The sequence below is a fragment of the Talpa occidentalis genome, unplaced genomic scaffold (assembly GCF_014898055.3).
Source record: "Talpa occidentalis isolate TD23 unplaced genomic scaffold, MPIMG_talOcc4v2.1 talOcc4.10, whole genome shotgun sequence".
NCBI lineage: Eukaryota > Metazoa > Chordata > Mammalia > Eulipotyphla > Talpidae > Talpa > Talpa occidentalis.
The window spans coordinates 24,912,528-24,931,773 of NW_023600993.1; the positions used below are offsets into that span (position 1 = coordinate 24,912,528).

Sequence of the window (19,246 nt, forward strand, 5' to 3'; positions counted from 1 at the left end):
AATCTTTTTGCATATTCCAAGGAAGGCTCACTGTAGGAGTATGTGTGCATCTTTGCCTTGCAGTCAAGTTATAAAAAAAAAAAAGTCTAGGTCTAGAGTTTGAAAGTATAGGAATAAAAATACCCTGCAAAACCAGGATAACAAACTCACGAGGAGAAAGAGTATTGGTTTCATTTTAATTTTCTTGCAAAGTTTGTAGAATTCCTAAGATCTAGCTCAGAGTGTTCTTGACACAAGACTCATCATTTCACATGGTTGAAAATTAAATTTCAAGAAAAGGTTTATATTTTGTTAATTGGTGATCCTTCACTCATCACAAATATGTAATTGATGATTTAATAAGTTAAGATATTTTAAAAATGTTCCTTGAAAATTATTAATCAAATGTGGGGTCACTTGATGGGAAGGCAAAGTAGGGAATGACCAAATTCTTTGAAAATATTCTTTCACTCATTCATTTATCTTATTTTGCTCTCTTTAATCCCAACTTTCTATTTCTTTTTCATAAGATAGCACTGTAAGGTTTGACAGTATGTCCTTTTGTCTACTGTTGAGCTGTCTAGCACTGGTGCTGTTTCATGTGTTTGTATTTTAAGTTTCTGTAAATGGTATTTTAAAATAGATAATGTGTTCTTCACTTATTTCACTAAACCTATTTTTTCAAAGATTCATCTCTGTCGGTCATAGTACGGTCACTGGGAATACTAATGCTGTTTTTTCACTTCATTTAATGCCTCCCTGTGTTTCCCATGTACACCTTGGCAGTGATGGACATCCACACTGCCTCCAACTGCTCGCCTCCACAAAGTTATGATTTTATGGACCGTTGTGACAAATAGTGTAGATTTCTAATTTTTCCAGTATTAGCTAACGTATAATATTTCATTGTTTTAATTTGTGTTCTCCAATGACTGAATTTGAGGATCCCTTTAATGACAGTATTTTGAGTTTGCCTTTGTATTTTTGTCCATTTTTCTCCTGACTTTGCTACCTTTTCTTTTTTCTTTGCAAATGTTCCCTGATTAATCCTTACTCACTTTGGAGAGCATACATTTCTCCTCTCATTCTGCTCCCAGCAACGTTATCAGCTTTCTTTATTCTTTGTTGATCAGAAAGAATTAATTTTTTAAAAGATTTGTTTATTTATGCATACAAGAACAGGGGTACAGGCCAGAGATAAGGGGTGGGGTGAGAGGATTCACCAGAGACAGAGTGGGAAACAGAACAGGCAGACTGACTGAAATACACTGCTGAGGGGAGCAAGAAAGAATTAATTTTTATGTAATCAAATTCTTCTTCTCCCTCTCCTCTCCTCCTTGTCTTCCTTTGTGGTTTATGCACTTGGGATTTTATTTAAGAAGGCTCTATCCACTTTTAGGGGACAGAGATATTCTCTTACATTTTCATCTATTAACTTTATAATTTCATCTTTCCCATTTAGATACTTTACCATAATATCTGCTTTTGTATGTGGTGCTAGTTAGAGTACCACGTTTCTTTCCTAAATGTAAGAGTTAATTTTCTCAGTATCACCTCCTAGACAATTTTTCCTTTCTCCACTGATTTCTGGGGTCACTTTTATTAATTTTTGATCTCTACATATCCACGAGATACACTTGCTCCATTTCTACTTGTCTACTTTGGCTCTAAAATCACTGTGCTTTGTAGTAATATTTTTGGTAATTTTTCAATCTTTTTTCATTTTCAAAGTTGATTTAGTTTTTTGGTGGACCTCTTTTTTTTCATAGAGATGATCAAGTTGAGTAAGTACCTCAAAGATCAGGTGGAATTTTTATTGTGATAACAGAATTTGTAATTATGATAGAGAATTGACATGCTTATAATTGAGCCTACTGAACCCCATGGACTACAACTCTATTTCTGTAACTTTTCCTTTGTCCTTTATTAAAATATAAAAAAAAAATCTATTCTCTAAAATTTTTTTCATAAAAGAACTGGGGTACAGGCCAGAGTTGTGGGAGGTGAGCGGATTCGCCAGAGACAGAGTGGGAGAGCAGAATAGGTGTGTGTGTTTACTGAAATACACTGCTAAGGGGAGCAGCGGGCAAGACAAGAGAGGTCTGCTGTGCCAAGTGGGTTAGTTCTCTGGCCGGGATAGAACTCGGCTGTAGAGGTGATAGTGCTGAACCTTAACCCCTAGGCCACCGAGGAGGCCCCTAAATTAAAAATTTTTATTCCGTAATGAATTGTTAAACTCTCTTGATGCTTTAAACTTCTTGTTGCTATAGTGAAGGTTATCTTTTTTTATTATATTTTCTAGTTGGTTAATAAGTTAGCCAGGAATGATTTTACTTTTGTAAGTTGATCATGTATCCGGCAACCCCGATCAATCATGCCACTTCTATAATTTGTATTTTTCTATATAGGTGATCACATCACTAACAAATAATAAGTTTTTGTCTCTTTCTAATCTTAACAACTCTTCTTTCTTTCCCCTCCTGAATTCAGTTTCCTACTTTATGTAATATTTAAAAATCCAGGGGTATTTTGAGAGCCTCAGGTTTTGCATCATAGTTTTGGTAAAGCCTTTCTAACAATTCTTCTTGCTCCCAACCCCCTCTTCTATGTGTCCCTGGAGTTCTTTGTTATATAATAGCGCTGCTCTGGAAATTATGGTGGTCTTGTTTATTGCTATTCCTCTTGTCACTACCACACCCTTAGATAGGGAAATGTCTTATGTCTCATTTTTAAAGCATACCATAGAAGTTACCTGTTGTAAGTATACTATTAAATGATTTTGACAAAATTATAGAATTTGTACAACCGTTAGCACAGCAATTTCAGAACACTTAAACCCTAAAATGTTCCTTTGTGCTAGTTTGTGGTCAGTTCCTTCTCCTGCCTCCTGCCTAAGGTAACCCTTGTATCTGACATGTTTGTCTCTATAAATTTTGTCTTTTCCTGGTATTTCATATAAATGGAAACAAGTAATATGAAGTCTTTTGTGTCAGGCTTCTTTCAGTTAGCATTATGATTTTGAAGTTATATACTTTGTAGGGATGAATCAATAGCTTGGTCCATTTAATTCCTGAATAAGACTCCTAGTGTGGATATAGTTTGTTTACTAAGTTACTGGTTGATGGGTATTTGGAGTGTGTGTAGTTTATTTTTTAGCTATTTTGAACAATGCTGTTGTGAACATTTGTGTACAAGTCTTTATGTGGGCATATGTTTTCATTTTTCTTGGGTAGATTTCTAGGAGTAGAATTGCTGAGTCATTTGCTGAGTTCTTGCTTAACATTTTAAGAAACTGCTAAATTGATTTTTAAATTGACTGTACCATTTCACATTTCTACCAGCAACATATGAGCTTTCTATTCTCATTGCATCCTCACTAACATTTGGTATTGTTTTCTTGATTGCAGAAAAATGTTGAGCAATTTTTCATGTGATTGTTATTAGTCATTTGCATATCTTTCGTGATACACAAATGACTAATAACATTTAGTGATCTTTCCCCCATTTGGGATGTTTGCCTTCCTGTTTTTGAGCTCTCTATCTCCTGATATATGTCTCATAAAATATTTTCTTCCAGTTTGTGGCTTGTCTTTTCATTCTCATTGGGATGTCTTTTGAAGAAAAAAAGATTTTAATAAAGTCTAATTTAACGTTTTTTTTCCCCCATGTAGGAGAGTAATTGGTTTCAAATGTAAAAACTCCTTGCCTTGTAAGGAACCTGGGGTACAGGCTCTTTTTTGCCTTCCACTGCCAGCCTCTACAGCTGCACCTGCGGCCTTGCTTTCCTCCCAGGTGGCATTACCTGCACGTGATACTGCGCTGATGCAAAAAGCACTTGGGAGCAAGAGCACAGGCGTGTGCACATGTAATTACAGAAACCTGGGTGGAGAAGGGGGGATCCAGGGGGAGATACAAGGGGACTAGGGGCCTCAGTTGCTGCCTGCCTATCTCCCTGCCTCTGAGTCCAGTTCCCTGATTCATCATTAAAGACATGTTAGAGATACTGAAGGCTTCAAAATTCTCTTTTCATCTGCCCAAATCAACAATGAACCTGCGTGGTCTGGGATGGTTGGATAATACCTATCTTGAAGGTTGTTAAGATTTTCCTAAAGCTTTTTTTGGTCTCTCCTGCACATGCATGCCAACTCTAGGTCAGCTAGAGATACATGGAAAGATTGAGTGTCTCATTTCTTTTAATTCCCTATTAAATTTTGGCTAGTCTCCTAGTCTGAAGCTTTTATCATGTAGAACCATCATCTCATACCATTGTAATGACTGACATTCCTGTTTGCACACCACTAATAATGCTATTTGTCTTTCATCAACTGCTGGATTTTCACTTTTAGATCAAGTCATCTTTTTCTGGCAATGAAGCTGCTGGTTATGTACAGACTATTTCACCTGTTAGAACGATTGTGCTAACTGATTTATAACTGGTGATGGTAGATTGATAGCATCAGTCCAGACAAATAAATTGTGGATTCCCAATGTTATTATCCAAAGTCAATACTTTTTTTTTTATTTTTTTATTTTAATACTTTTTTTTTAAATTAATTAATGCTTACCTGTTGCATACCCATGGTAGATTTCCAGGTTATAAATGGTTGTTGTGGTGTTATTGTCCAGTATTTTAGTTACTTTCAGGTAGAGGGTTTGGGGACTTACCCCTTCCTATCATGCAAGAGGTGTGACCTTTTCTCAGTGTTTTTGTAACCCTGAAAGCTATGTTCTTGTTATGCTAGTAGTTTTCAACATATGACAATTAACTCATATCTAAAATGTGATTTGCCTGAAAGATAAATTCCAGACATACTTCTTAGGTTGAAAACTTGCCTTCAAATAAAAAATGGCAGTTGAATCTCTCATGACCAGTTTCTACTAAACCAATTCACTACATTAACTGATGTAATTTTATAACTTAATTAAATATGAATACGGACAAACTTTGAGTATGAAAAGAGAGCTGTTTCTTTGAAAACAAAATTGCATGCTTTGAAAAGAATAAATGTGAGTTGCTAAAAATTGCTGGTGAATTAGGTGTGGATGAGATCACTATAAATGATTGCAGAGAAATAGAAAAAAATATGGAAGGATGTTGCACTGGTTGCCTCATACTTGTTCTTAAGCTCACTTGGCTTTAAAGACATGGAGGCCGGCGTAGATAATAGACATGGAAATTGTAGATGATGAGTCATGAATATGGCTTTTGAAGAAAGGATGGAGTACTTTTATCAGTGTTCTAATAATCCAAGAAAACATCTTGGTTCCCCATAAAACAGCAGAAAAAAAATCATTTAATTTCCTATAAACTAGGATATTATGCATCACTTTACTATTTAGGATTCCCTGTTTTAGTCAAGTTTTTGATTAACCAAATTATTACCAGTCCTAATCAGTAAAGGAGTTTCTCTAATCTTCCATTATTACAGGGACCTTGGGAGAGGTTAGGCTTTCTGCTGGCTGTCTGCCTGGGATTCTTCTCCAGACTCTGAAGTTGGCTTCTCAAGATAGTCCAAGGCTCACCCCTCCATCTCTAGTCCCACATGGGAGGGAGAGAAGGATATAATTGGGCCAGAATTCTGGGTAGGCTGCAGCCATTGTGTCATGTCAGGGCATCGTAGAGATCAGCAAAGACCATTTCAACTCCTTCACCTGGTTGGCAACTGTTGGTGCTTATATATTTATGTACTTGAGAGGTGTCTGAGGCTGTTTCTGATTAGGGGCTCCATTCAACCTGGGAAGGCCCAGAAGTGAACACCTTTATGCTTAGGGAGAGGTAGTATCATTTCCTTGACTTCGTCTGCCAGGGTCAAGGTAATATGGTGATGGGAGATTGAGATAGACCAACCAAGAACCTGCACCCAGGGTACTAAGGAAGTCTTTGAAGATGTGGGGCTATCTGGTCTAGCCTAACTCACCAAGGCCAAGTTTTTATACAGGGGTTCAGACTGAAAACCTATGGCAGTGATGGTGTGCGTTCACCTAGAGTGTTTTCTCTTTTTTTACCCTCAGGCATTTGTGGTGACCCCAAGTAATTGGCCAAAGAATCAGACAGAAATAGAGGTGAGTGTCCTGTCCCTTACTGTATGCTACAGAGTTTATTCATCCCAAGTCGCACTTCCTCCACTAATCTGAAAACACATTTTTACTGAAAGTTGGAGGAGATTGTTCACCTTCATTTTTGAACAGGCAGATATTTTGAAGATAGAAAGCAATAACATACCTGTGGGATTTTAGCACTGATAGTTGGTGGGGCAGAGAATTTTAGGTTGGCAAGATTTTTATGCCACTTGAACCATATTGAGAGGAAGCTGCTCAGTTTGTCGGACTCTATGCTGAAGCAGAACTAGTTTCAGTTGGTAGTGACCTCCATAAAAGGAATGAAGCTCAGCAAAAGCATGTAGGATTGTAATATTCTGAAAATTGGTATCTTGATAATGGATTGAGAGGGCATTGAAAACTTTCTATGTGCTGTCTAAAAACACTGTGCTCATTAGAATTCGACATATACACATTCATTAAAACAACAAGAAGCATGGAAAAAGACAGAATTTTAGTGTTTTTACCCTACATAAATTCTTGTGGTTTAGCTGGAATAAGCTCAGTGCTTTTTATTTGCTCATTGAGTCTGAATCTAGGTCTCGATTCTCAGACTTTTGTCTACAGTGAGGAAACCAATGAAGCCTTGATTGAAAAAGTGACCTTAGGAGATAATGTGGTCACTCTCCCTCCAGAGGGACTTGACTTGGGAGAGAAAAATCTTAATAACGTAGCTGAAGGCTTATGGGTTTTTGGGAGGGTGGAAGTTTGGTAAGAAACTTGTTAGAGAGCAAGGAACCAAGAAGCTACACATTTTCTGTTGAGAGTCAGAACCAGACCTCTGTCTCTTGGGGCAGAGAGGAAAAGAGAAATGGCTTGACGAGCCTCCTGTTCCCTTCCTCCTCCTGTCCTGTTCTGTAGCCTCCGACTCTCTTGGAGTAGGTTTTTGCACCATTAGCCAATGAAAAGAATGAGGTGCAAGGCGGGGGCCTCCTTTGGAAAGGGTTTCTCTCCTGCCCTCTGAAAATGAAAGACTTTCCTCAAAGAAAACAATGCCATTTTCCCTACACTTGGCTCACCCTGTCTGAAACCTGTTTTCTCTACCAAATAGCACCCCATCGCTTTATTTGTGTTTCCTTTCTGCCTTGCTATTGATGGAAGGTATTTCTGTTCTCTCTCTGGCTTGCATGCCCTCAGTCTCCCTCTTCCTTTCTCTCTTTCTAGCTCCTAGCTCTTGTCTGTCCTGCTGAGAGAACATAATACCACCTTATTTGTGACTCCACAGTCATTTCCATGGCAACCAACCCATGGCCCAGGTAGGAGCCTGTGCCTTCCCTGTAGGACTGTGCAAGAGAAAAGGCCTGTATTAAAGCTGAGTATCTATCAGCAGCTTCCCTCCTGCAACCCTTGCCCAGAGAGGAATTTCTGCAGGAGTCAAGGGAGGGACACATGAATCAAAACAGGGTTCCCAGGTTCCTCATAATTTCCCTAGTGAAATACCTTCAGGCCAGTGCATGTGTACATATGCATGCCCGCATGCACGCCCGCACACAAGGTATATGTTGTATGCACACGCGCGCGCACACACACACACCCTATTTCTATTTCTGGACCTTTACTCACAGAGTATTTTTTCTTTGAAGGAAACTGACTTTGATGCTGTGGCCTTGAACAAAAACTTGTGTTTGAAACGAGAGGCGGGCTGAGCTGTTGAGGCCTCCTGGGTGTAAGATGGGAGCTAGGGAGAGAATGGGGTCAACAGCAAGGACAGAGAAGGCTAAAAGGTTATGAGGACACCCTCATGAGGAAATTTTAGAGCCTCTTTAGAGTAAGAGGGTTTCAAGTGGGGAGTTCTTAGGACAGAAGCTAATCTAGTGTTTGCTGTTGATTAAATGGAACGTACACAAAAAATAGTGTGAACTGGCAAAAGAGTTTGATTTCTCTATTCACTGTCTGTCCCCACATTTTTTCCTATCCTTTTCCACTTTTTGTTCTATTTTGCTTTTGTCTGGGTCAAGAGAAAGATGCTAGAAAATTCCTCGTCAAATCCCTAAGGCCCCTTCCTCTCCTTCTACCAGAGCTCTTGAATCCAAATAAAGAGGAAACCAGGCAAGGGGTCTCTTGTCCATTGCTCCTGGGAAATGTCTGCTCGTGGCAAACAAATGCAATTTGCTGATCTCTGGAGCTGGGAAGGTATTCCAAGTTTCTACTACATCCAGATTTGTTAATCTTTATTAAGCAGATGGATAGAGGACCGGCTCTTCTCCATAACATCTCCACGGCCATCCGCTCCCCATTTCTTTTATTGATCTGCCTGTCTAAATGAGTACTTCTGAACTCGGTGGGAGTTTTCCAATTAGATAAAAGGCAATTCATGTCGCCTGCTGCCTCCTTGCTGCTCTAACAGCCCCAAACCAAGACAGCATATTCAAGACTTCTTGGCACAACAACCTGCTTTAATCAAGGCGACCCCCTCCTGAGCACCCTCATCTGTGGGACATTTCTCTTAATATGCGGAGTCTTTCTTTATTGGAGGTGGAGAAAAATGGGCTGCTTCTCTAGGACTGGGATTTCAAGGTGAGCTGTGTAGTTAATAGAGAAGATGCATCACCCACTTTCTGGGCTGCTGTTTTAAAAAGACAGTTTGGCCATTATTTTTGGTTCCAGAAATTTCAGATCCCTGAGACTCCTGCTAGGAGCTATAGCTGGAGACCTGCATGGCCTTTGGGATGGGGGGTTTGCCTGTCCCTAGATGAGTCAGAACTTGGGAGGCAGAGTACTCTGAGGGCTTTACCCACTGACAGGAGGGCGGAAGAGAGGCTGGAGGGGTGGTGTTATGGAGGCGAGCCGCTCCATTCCAGCATGTGCGTCACTGTCCTCTGGTGAGTAGAGGTGACCCGGAGCCTGGGCAACTGCAGGGGCCTCCCAGGATGCATGGTAACTGGTCCAACCCTGCTGCTGGAGTCCACAGTCCTTTTTGCAAGGCATCATCATTTCTGTTGCCTCTTAACCCTCTCCATACTGGCCTGGTTTATATGCTATTCTAAAAAAACAGAATATAATCACTAATTGCTTTCAACTGGAAAGAATAAATCATTCTTTTGATTCATTTAAAAAGAACAACATCTCCCAAATTTGTAGTTCATTCCTGCTGGCATTTGAAAGTGTGTTGCTTTGGCACTTATGTCATCCTCTGAGCTCTCATGAGGTGGTAGGATGAAGTTAGGTCTAAAACTCTTCAGGGCTCTGGGGATGCTACACATCCAGGCTACCACATTTTCCTACTTTTGATTGTCTTTTGCTTCTTAACTTAAAAAGGGAATCCTTTCTCAGCTGTCACCTTTCTCTTTGCTTCAGACTCCTTTCATACTATTAGTATTGTCTTGTTTATCACTGAGTCATTAGTTAGAGCCACTGTCATTTATGAGTGCCAGATCCAGTGCTGGGTGGTTTGCATATGGTTAACAAGGTCAAGTCTTGCCCGTTACTGTGAAGTTGGTGCTATTACTATCCCCTTTGTGATGAGGCAACAGGTTGCTCACAACATGTAACGTTTGGATCCTCATTTCTGTGGTTCAGAAATTCTTAGGTTTTAGCACCCACAGTCAAGGGGATGAAAAGTAATCATAATGGTAGTGAAAAGAAGTTTTCTGTTCCTGAAGCCACATGGCACAATCACATTCGCAGGATGTTAAGACTTAGCAACAGTGACCTTTGACACTGAGGACTTTCAGGTAGAATGGCATGGGCCCCTGGTGCCTGCAGTCTCTAAAGCACCAGCACTTTTTTAAAAAAAGATTTATGCATGCATGCAAGAGCTGGGGTACAGGCTAGAGGTGTGGGAAGGGGGGACGTGAGAGGATTCACCAGAGACAGAATGGGGAACAGAACAGGCAGACTGGCTGAAATACACTGCTGAGGGGAGCAGCAGGCGAGTCAGGAGAGGTCTGCTGCGCCATGTGGGTCACCTCCCTGGCTGGCAGGTATTGAACTCGTGCTGCAGAGGCTGTGGATAGCTTCATAGTGCTGTGCTTAACCTCTTGTGCCACCAGGAAGGCCCAAGTGTCATAGCTTCTAAAGAGAAAAACTTGTCTCCTTAGACTGTTAAGGAGCTTGGGTCATGTTGCTGGAGATGGAATCAGGGGACCCTCAAAAGTGGTCATCTCTGCCTTAAACTAGTGTTTCAGGAAACAGGCCCCTCACTTCATGTCTCTCTCTGAATAAGTCCCCTTTCCTATTTCTCTTACTCTCAAAAGAAAAAAATACCGCCCCAAACTGGAGATATCTTTGTTCTTTTTTTTTTTCAATAGTCTCCATTCTGAAGTTTTGGAGTTTATGACCAGTCTCCCAAAATTGCCCTTTTGTCTTTCTTCCTAAAAGGACATAATTTTTTGGGCCTCCCCTGGTGGCGCAGGTGGTTGAGCGCCATGCTGTGAAGCTGTCTGCACACAGCCTCTGCAGCACCAGTTTGATCCTGGCCGGCTGGCGAGGGTCCCACATGGCATGGCAGACCTCTCCTGTCTCGCCCACTGCTCCCCTCAGCAGTGTATTTCGTCAGTCTGCCTGTTCTGTTCCCTGCTCTGTCTCTGGTGACTCCTCCACACCCCCTTCCCTGCGGATCTGGCCTGTACCCCAGCTCTTGCATAGAAATAAATATTTTTTTGAAAAAAGAACAGATAGTTTTTATGCAAATAAAGTTTTGGGCAGCTGGTGCAGGTAGGGCAGACCTGTGCTATCTGGTGTGATGGTTCAGTGCCGACCTCCAAGACTTTTGCTCAAGTGTATTACCTTGACAGAACCTTGAAGGCGGGAGAGAGCCAGGCTCTTTTGTAGCCACTGCAGTGCTGGGCAGGGAGCTGTCCAATAAACACGGTTTAGGTTCCTGCCTTGTGAGCCCAGAGGGAAGCTGAAGATTAAGGTGGGGGATGTGATAGGAGGCCCCTGACAGTGAGATGATGACTTTGAACTGAGCCTCACATCCTGCCCTGTGGGCCAGCTCCTAGCTCAGTATTTGCATAATCCAGAACAGCTGTGTTGTCTAGACCTGCAGAGGAGGTGGGGTGTCTCCATGACTCTCCCCTCTGCCTCCCCTCGGCCACTCACAGCATGATCTCATAGGAGAGGCACAGCGTGGGCCCACTTGCCCGTGTGACTTGGGTGGACAAAGCTCGGTCCTTCTCTGACCCATGATAATCATGCTGTCAGTGTGAGGACAGCCAGAGTAGTGAGGAATGAGATACTTTTGAAAACTGAATTTCTGGGTCCTGACTTCTCAGCAGTGGCCTCCTCTCTCCTGTCAGGCACTGTCACAGCATCATTTTGGATGCACCTGGGGAGTCAGAACCAGAAAATGATGAGACTGCGTTGTTCAGAAGCCTTAGGCACCTGCTGCTCAGAATCTCCATGAAACCACTGCGGAAAGCTCCGGGAACAGGCACTTGACCTTCCCTCACATCAGAAGAGAGAAGAACCAGGGACTGGATTTGGAATTAGTGCCCACTGTAGCTGGAGGCTTTCACCTTTGCTCTTAGGAAGAGAAGGAAGTGTTTGAAGATTCAATAAAGCTTCTGTTCATTATCAAACCCCAGCAGGACTTTATGATAATTTTTATAACTTCTTCATTCAAAACTCTGGGTGCTTTGAAGGTTAATAACTTGTGTTTATAGAAAGTTCCCTTCAAGGAACTTGGAGAGCTTTGTAGACATTATCTAATTCAGTAGCACCACAGGACAAGGAAACAGGAAACCGGGAGAGGATGAACAGACAAGATTGTTCCAATTTAGGAGAACTGATAGTATTAATAGCTCCAACAGGGAGTTTAAGTGAGTTTTAGAAAATCATGGAACAAGTCTCGACCCTTCTAGAAAGGGGTCTCGCCACGCCCTACCACTGGCAGCCTCGTGCACCATGTGGCTCCAGGCCTGTGAGCTGGGCCTCTCTGGTGCAGTTTCATCATCTGTAAGATGGGTTAATAGGTCTTAGTGTTGTGGTATTTAGTGAAAGAAGGGAGGTTACCTGCCCAGTGTTTGGCACATCATTAGTCCTTGCTGAATTATTTTCACCTCCTACCTCCCCCTATGCCCAGCCACCTTCTGCAGGGGGGCCCAGAATATTTTCTTGGTTGAACTAAGGAGTAAACTATATGTCCTGTACCCTGAGCATGGGCACGAGGTGGAGGGGTGCTGGGCATGAGTGGTAGTTTTTCTTACCTGGAAGCTCTGACATCCAAAGGGTACAGCCCTTTGTGAGAAGACTGACCCTCTCTCTCCAAAACCTGGAATAAATGGAGCACATACCCCTGAATGAAAGTGAAATGGAAATTTGAAACAATTACATTGTAAAATTAGGGAGCAAAGAAACAGCCTCTCCTCTGCCTGAGTTGTCTTTTGGGGTTTGAGTAGGTTGAGAAAGGTTTTCATTTCTCAGGCAGTTACCCCAAGCTTCCATTTTGCTCTAGCTGGAAGAGGAAGCAGCTGCGAGAAAGTACGTGTCCTGTGTCTGGTTTGGAATCCTCTAGAATGGCAGAAGGTTTCTGATTTTAAAGTAGGTCATGAGCTGAAAGATATTTCTCCAAAGACTCACACACTGAGAGGTACCAGCAACCCTCTTTAATACTGTGGCCTTTTGAGATGTTGAACTCATAGAAAAAAGTACGAACCCAGACAACCAGTATCCTTAGCAGTTTTGCTGCTTTCCTTTGACCAATCATGGGGGCTGGAGTTGGGGAGGGGGGGATCCAGGGCACATGATGTGCCTACCCAGGGTCCCCCATTGTACATTCTGAATAAGACTTGGGTAAGGACACTATGCTAGTTTACTCTGCTTACTCAAGATCATTTCCCTACTAATGTTAGACCCATCCATCCATGGGAATCCATGGGGCTACTATAGGACGGAGGCTTCTGACTTGCAGTCAGGAATCTGAGGTGACTAGGAGGGCGCTGTCAGTTGCTTAATCAGAGGGCCAACTTACCACCTTAAAGAAGTACAGAGCAGCTCCCTCAGTTCCAACGGGAGCCATCCTCAACAGTAAGACCATCTTAAGGACACTGCCTTCCAAACACAGTATAAATGCATAAAAGAATGTGAACCTCAATTTCTTTTACTGATAGCTAGGTCCTGCCTCTTCTTGGTAGACAGAATTAATATCCGAAGCTTAGGAGGAAGCAAATATACTCACTGACATTTTCTCTGCATTATTTAACCTCATCTTGAAGCCACACAGATTGCTCTATTATCTCCTGAGATAAGTTTCTTTTCTGGACATTACCCAAGGAGTGATGAAAGCTGCCTCCCCTGAGTGAGCTGAGACCTCAGAGAGCCAGGCTGAGAGCTGTCCTGGGACACTTACCTTTGGCTACCTCAACTTCAGTGGTTTTAAATATCAGCCATAAAATTTTCAGAAGTGTGCTTTTTCCTGCACTGGCTATTTATGATCAGTGACTGAGCATCTCATCCCATGACCTACTGTTGCTATTGCTGTTGGGTATATAATGCTACACTGCAGAGGGGCTTTGTTGTTCTCTTTGTCATCATTGAAAGTTTCATGAAACAGCAGAAAGTGTAGGTATTTAGGGCCCAGGCAGCAACTGGGAGGGAAATCCAAATTACCAACAAAGAGGTGACTCAAGGCTGGGAGATGAGAGGAGGCTGCTTCCTAGCTTACTGGGTGCTAAGTTAGACAAAATGTAGCAGAATGAATTGAGGAACCTGTGAAGTGGGGAGAGGGAAACCACATTTTAACTCGAATGGTTCTAAGACTGCCCTGGCCAAGCTGCTGGCCAGTGAGTGTGATCCCAGTTGGTTGTCAGGTCTCAGGTTCACAGCCTGATTTGTTTAAGGAAAATCACCCAGGTCTGTCTTCCAGGTGCTTTGCTGGACCCCAGGTTGCCATGCAGGGATGGATGTGCCTTCCTAGCAAGTTGGATTCTCAGGGATTTAACATCTCATCCCATGACCTATTTTAGATAGAGCTAAATACTAGGGGTAAAGTTAAATAAGGAAAGGGGATGCACAATGTGGTGTGGGTGGGGGGAAGGGTTTGGGATGATGAGGGGACTTGTCCTGAGAAGGTGATTTTAAGCTGAGACCTGTAGGAGTATCTCTGAGGCTATGTGGGGAAAGCACAGCCAGGTGGGGAAATAGGCAGATGCAAATGTCCTGGGGGTGGGGGTCGGGACTATGCCTGGAGTGTTGGGGGAAGCAGCGGGGAGTGCAGTGTGGCTTGAGAGGTTAGCAGGATTGGGGGGGGGTGTCAGACCCCAGATCACTCCAGGCTTTATTGGTCATAGTGAGGACTTTGGTTTTATTCCTCAGAAGATGCAGGACTTGGAAGGTTTTGAGCAGAGGAAATAGACCATTTGATTTCCTTAACAGGATCTTTCTGGGAGTTGGTGCTGCAGGTAGACCTTAAGGACAAAGGTTAAGTCAAGGAGCTCACTTAGGAAGTTAGAACAATACTCTAGGTAAGCTACATGGTGGCTTGGGCCAGGGTGGTGGTGGTGGGAATAATGAGAAGTGGTCCGATTCTGAATTATAAATTGATGGTAGATTCAGAGGATTTGCTGATGGATGGCATGAAATCTACAAGTGTGTGAAAGAGAGAAATTAAGACATAACAGCTGGAAGAATAGAATTAACCAGTGATGGACTAGGGAAGATTGTAGAGAGAGTTGGCTTGCGAGTGAATATCAGGGGGTCACTGTGGGTCAAATGTGCTTAGACATTAGCTGGAGATGCTGGGCAGGAAATTGTATATACGAGTGGAGTTCTGGAAATAGATCTGCCTAGAGATATGAATGGGACTGTCAGCATGTAGGGAGTATTATTCGGTCTGTGGGTACCCCACCTAAATTCCCTTGTCTGGGCAAAATATCTGTTCCAGCTGCTATGAGTGCTATTGCTAATAATCACAGCTACCTCCTCTTCTGATGAACTGCCCTCTGTGATGTCACCCCTCTTCTGGTAGGTAAGGGAACCTAGTCACCCCTTATCCACCAGGGAATAGTGTGCAGTGAATCATCAGCCAGCTGTGATGTCCTTCATGCTCCAGAGCTTTTGGTGGGATCAGACTGGAGCTTGTCTTAGCTGAGACCACAGATACCCTTCCTTTTTTCGCTTGGCCTCTCTGCTATCCTCACTCCTTATGGGTTTTGTCTGAGAGCACCCACTCAATAAAGAATGCAACCTCTGGCCTCTAATCTTTCTCCTAGACTCTTCTAGGGAACCTGATCTCAGGAGAGAATTCCTTTCAGTTCCTGGAGCATGAGGATGTTTCTGCTACATGCCAGTTGTACCGTTCTTCTGGAAGTGTCTAGGATTTTCAGGTAGTATATTACCTGATTGCATGATGAGTCAGGATGGATTTGAGATGCTTCTGGCCTCCCAATACCCTGTCGTTAGCAATGCAAAGCTTGTTGTGGGTACAGGTGGGAGGGCGGGCTGGTCCTGGGGGGAGGAGAGTCATTATTTCTGCTTCAGTGCATTCTAATCATATTTCCCTCTGTCAAACCGAGCAGTACTTTCCATCTTACTGCAGAGGCTCTGCTTTCCTTCTGCTCGGATCAGAAACAAATCAGCGTGATCAAGCTTGGCAGTCGATCATTTAGAGATTTTCATCTCTATTAGTAGCCAACGGCTGGCAGCGTCTTTCGTTTTGTGTGTGGAAACACGTGTGCATTTTGCTTTTAAATAGTGGATGGCAATGCTTCCAGTTTTGAAATGCTGTGTATTTTGCACTTTAATTTATGAGAATTATTGAGGTCATGAAGAAAGACGAATTAGAATAGAGCAAAATTCCTAACTGAATTTTACTGAGCATAGTGATTCAGGTATCTGTCTAATCTTTTATAATTTTCTTTTAAATGGAAGTAGTACATACACACACTGAAGTGCTCAGACATTAAGTATACACACGCCTATCTTTTACATAGGTGAATGTCTGTGTAGCCATTATTCTGATTAAGAAAGTTCTCTTGTGCCCCTTCCCTGTCAATCCTTGTCTCTACTGAAGTAACCTTTGTTCTGTTTTCTACCACGATTGAGTAGTTTTCCTATTCTTGGACTTCATATAAATGGGATCTTTCAATCTGTAGTCTTTTGTATCTGGCTTTATTGCTTTGTGTTTTTGTTGGTAAAGTTCACCCATTGAGTTGTATGTTGCAGTAATCTGTTCTTCTCAAAATGTCTGTGCAATATTCCGTTGTATGAGTGTTACCACAATGTATTATCTGTTCTGCTCTTATTGGATCACTTCCAGTTTTTGGCTACCAAGATTACCAAGATTATCTTAGCATCTCTAAATTGATTTAATCCTCTTCTTCCCACAAAGAGCCCACACAAAAGCCAGGATAGGGATTTGTAACCTGAAATTCTTTATTTCAAACTTTTCTTCTTTAAACTTTTTAAAAATTGAGATATAATTGCCATATAACATTATATTAGTCTTTGATATACAACGTAATGATTTGATATTTGTATGTATTGCAAAATGATCACCACCATAATTCTAGTTAACATTTGTCACCATACATGTTTACACAGTTTTTTTCTTTGATGACAAATTTTTTACTACTCTCTTAGCAACTTTTGAATATGTCCTAGAGCATTAGCTATAGTCATCATGTGTATATTACATCCCCATGACTTATTTATTTTATAATTGGAAATTGTACTATTGATCACTTTCACACCTAACCCTCAATTCAGATAACCCCAATCTTTTCTCTGTATTGGTGAGTTGCTGTTTTCTGTTTTAAATATTCCACATTTAAGTGAGAACATATGTTATTTGTCTTTGATTAATTCACTTAGCATAATGTCCTCAAGGTCCATCCATGTTATCATAAGTGGTGAGATTTTTATGCATAAATAAGCCTTATCTTCATTTTATGGGTGAGGACACTATATAGGGAATTTCAGAGACTTTTCCAAGGTCACACAGCCGTGTAGGCACAGAGCTAGGACTAGAACTCCCCTGTCCTGACTGTTGGTCCAGTGACCTTTCTCAAGTCGCAGACCTTCCCCCGCCTTGCAGTGATGATGAAAATTGCTTTCCTGATTGCTAAGACCCTCTGAAATACCTCATCTAATTGGAACCCGTGCTGTGTTTGAGCAAGGAATCTTCCAGCATGGGGAGATGCCCTTGACACTCAGACAGCAACAACAATGAAGTCTCACACAGAAGAAGCAGCTGAAACCCCCACATGGCAGTGCCTGGTGACTAAGCAGTTACAGCAAAAGCTTATGCCTGTCAGGCACGGGCAGGGAGCAAGAACCTGTGCAGCGTGGATGTCTCCTGTAAGGACACCTGAACTTAGATGTTGTCATCGCAATGTTCCGCACTCCAGGAGGGCTGGCAAAATTGACAGAATGCCGTTCTCATGCTCCTGCCAGCTCCCAGGAGCCAGCGCTGGTGGGGGATAGCATGTCAGTACAGGGGAGAAGGATGAAGGGAAGGCTCGAGAGCAGACGGTGCCCTGAGCATCACTTCTGATGATTTCTGAGCTGAGTGCCTAGAGAAGGAGCCATTTTCATCCTGTCACTCTGCCACATGCCTCACAAATCATCTCAATGCCCAGGCTGGATTTCTGCAGGATTCAAAAGGGCTAGATGATACGGGGCTGCTTGCTGTGTTTTCCCTTTTCCTCATTGCTCCTCTTTTCTTCAACCATAAGTGTTGCTTTCTTGCTTATTTTCCCCTCCTCTCATTATTCTTGACTTTTTTTTTATATAAAGCAAAGAAATGTTTGTAGAATGCAGTAGCAAGGAGTTACAGACACAAACAAGATCTAATCATTCAGTCTTCACATCCCTGTGCATTTTAGGTCTTGTTTCATGTCAGGTGAGCAAATGGAAGCTCGGTGAGATTAAGAAGGCAGGTGAGTTCATCCATAGGACTTTTCTGGTTTCATCACTGAAAATTCTGCATCTTGGGAACCCCTTTTATTCTGAGCAATCAGAGACAGTTGGTTACCCAAAGGTTAAGGGACTTGCTAAGGTTTCAAGCCAGAAATTTCCAGGGCTAGGATTTGAACTCATCTCTCTGATTCTCTAAGTGGTGTTTTTCTAGCTCTCAAATGTTGACCTTTCCTGGTATTAGTTGAAAATTTTGTAGAAGATTCCTTGTGGGATAGGCTTTGGCATCTGAGGGCATATACCCCAGAGAGACCACTGAGGGGCTTACCTGGTGCAGGAGATTGTGGGAAACAACCAGAAGGTTTGCTTCATCTTCTGACAGCTTTCCATGTACCCTTACTCCCCACCTGCCTGCATGGTCCAGCTGCCTTAGGCTGAGAAGAACAAAAGGCCTATTTATTTAGATACTTCTGATGAAAAGGGAGCGAGAGAATTACTTCCAATCACCACTCTTACGAATCTCCCAATCTTGACTCAATTTGTGATTTCCTAAGGTTGCAAAAAGTGGAATAGCTAAGTGATGGTTGTTGACAGTCACCTCTTTGGGCTCTGGCGAACAAGTTACTAGAAGCCAAATTTCTGGCCAGTTGTGGGTATAAGTTATCTGGGTTTACCTGGGTCTCAAAGCCTTCTTGTTGCTCAAGTTTGCTGTGCCCAGTAGTAGCTCCACCCCAGAAAGGGACTCGGCCCCGTGAACATGTGCCCCCACCCCCTAATTCTCCAGGACAAGCTAGCATTCCCACAGTCTTCTTCCTCAGGTTGAGTCACCTCTCTAGAGAACTACATTTACCTTGACCCTTTTTCTTTATATTACTTAATGAAGCAGGGTTTGACCAATTACCCAAATTAAAATGTCCCTTGTAGATTTTACTTTTCTGTAAAAATTATGTGATTCATTTTATACTTTAAACTAAAACATGCTTTTCACCGGATCCTAGTGCTCTAGTGTGTTCCCAGGATGCACAGCAATTCTCTTCAGAGTGGAGCCCCCACAACCCTTTGTATTATCTCTCTTTCTCTTTCTCTCTCTCTCTCTCTCACACACACGCACACACACACAAACACATGTACACACATGGCCAACACATGCTTTTCTTTCCTGCCACCCACTCAAGATTTGGTCATTTGAATAAAATTTAGGGAAACACCTTCTAGGCACATTTTAGCATAGAATGGAACAGGGACTGGAGCCAAGAGGTTCAATTCATGGACAAGCCCATTGAGAGGTGTGTCATCTTTGCTTTGAGGTTGCTGCCTTATGGAAGTAGTGACATTGTCTGAGGAAATAAGTTTGTGTGGGAAGACGGGGGAA

The 19,246-nt window shown here is 42.3% G+C and overlaps 1 long non-coding RNA gene across 1 annotated transcript in view; it reads left to right on the plus strand.

The window, feature by feature from the left end:
- The first annotated feature begins 6,007 nt into the window (after window positions 1-6,007).
- LOC119257834 (uncharacterized) overlaps window positions 6,008-19,246 on the plus strand; it is a 49,257-nt gene continuing 36,018 nt past the window's right edge. The window contains exon 1 of the long non-coding RNA XR_008551001.1: window positions 6,008-6,042. This is a non-coding gene — a long non-coding RNA (uncharacterized LOC119257834). The remainder of the gene's footprint in view (window positions 6,043-19,246) is intronic.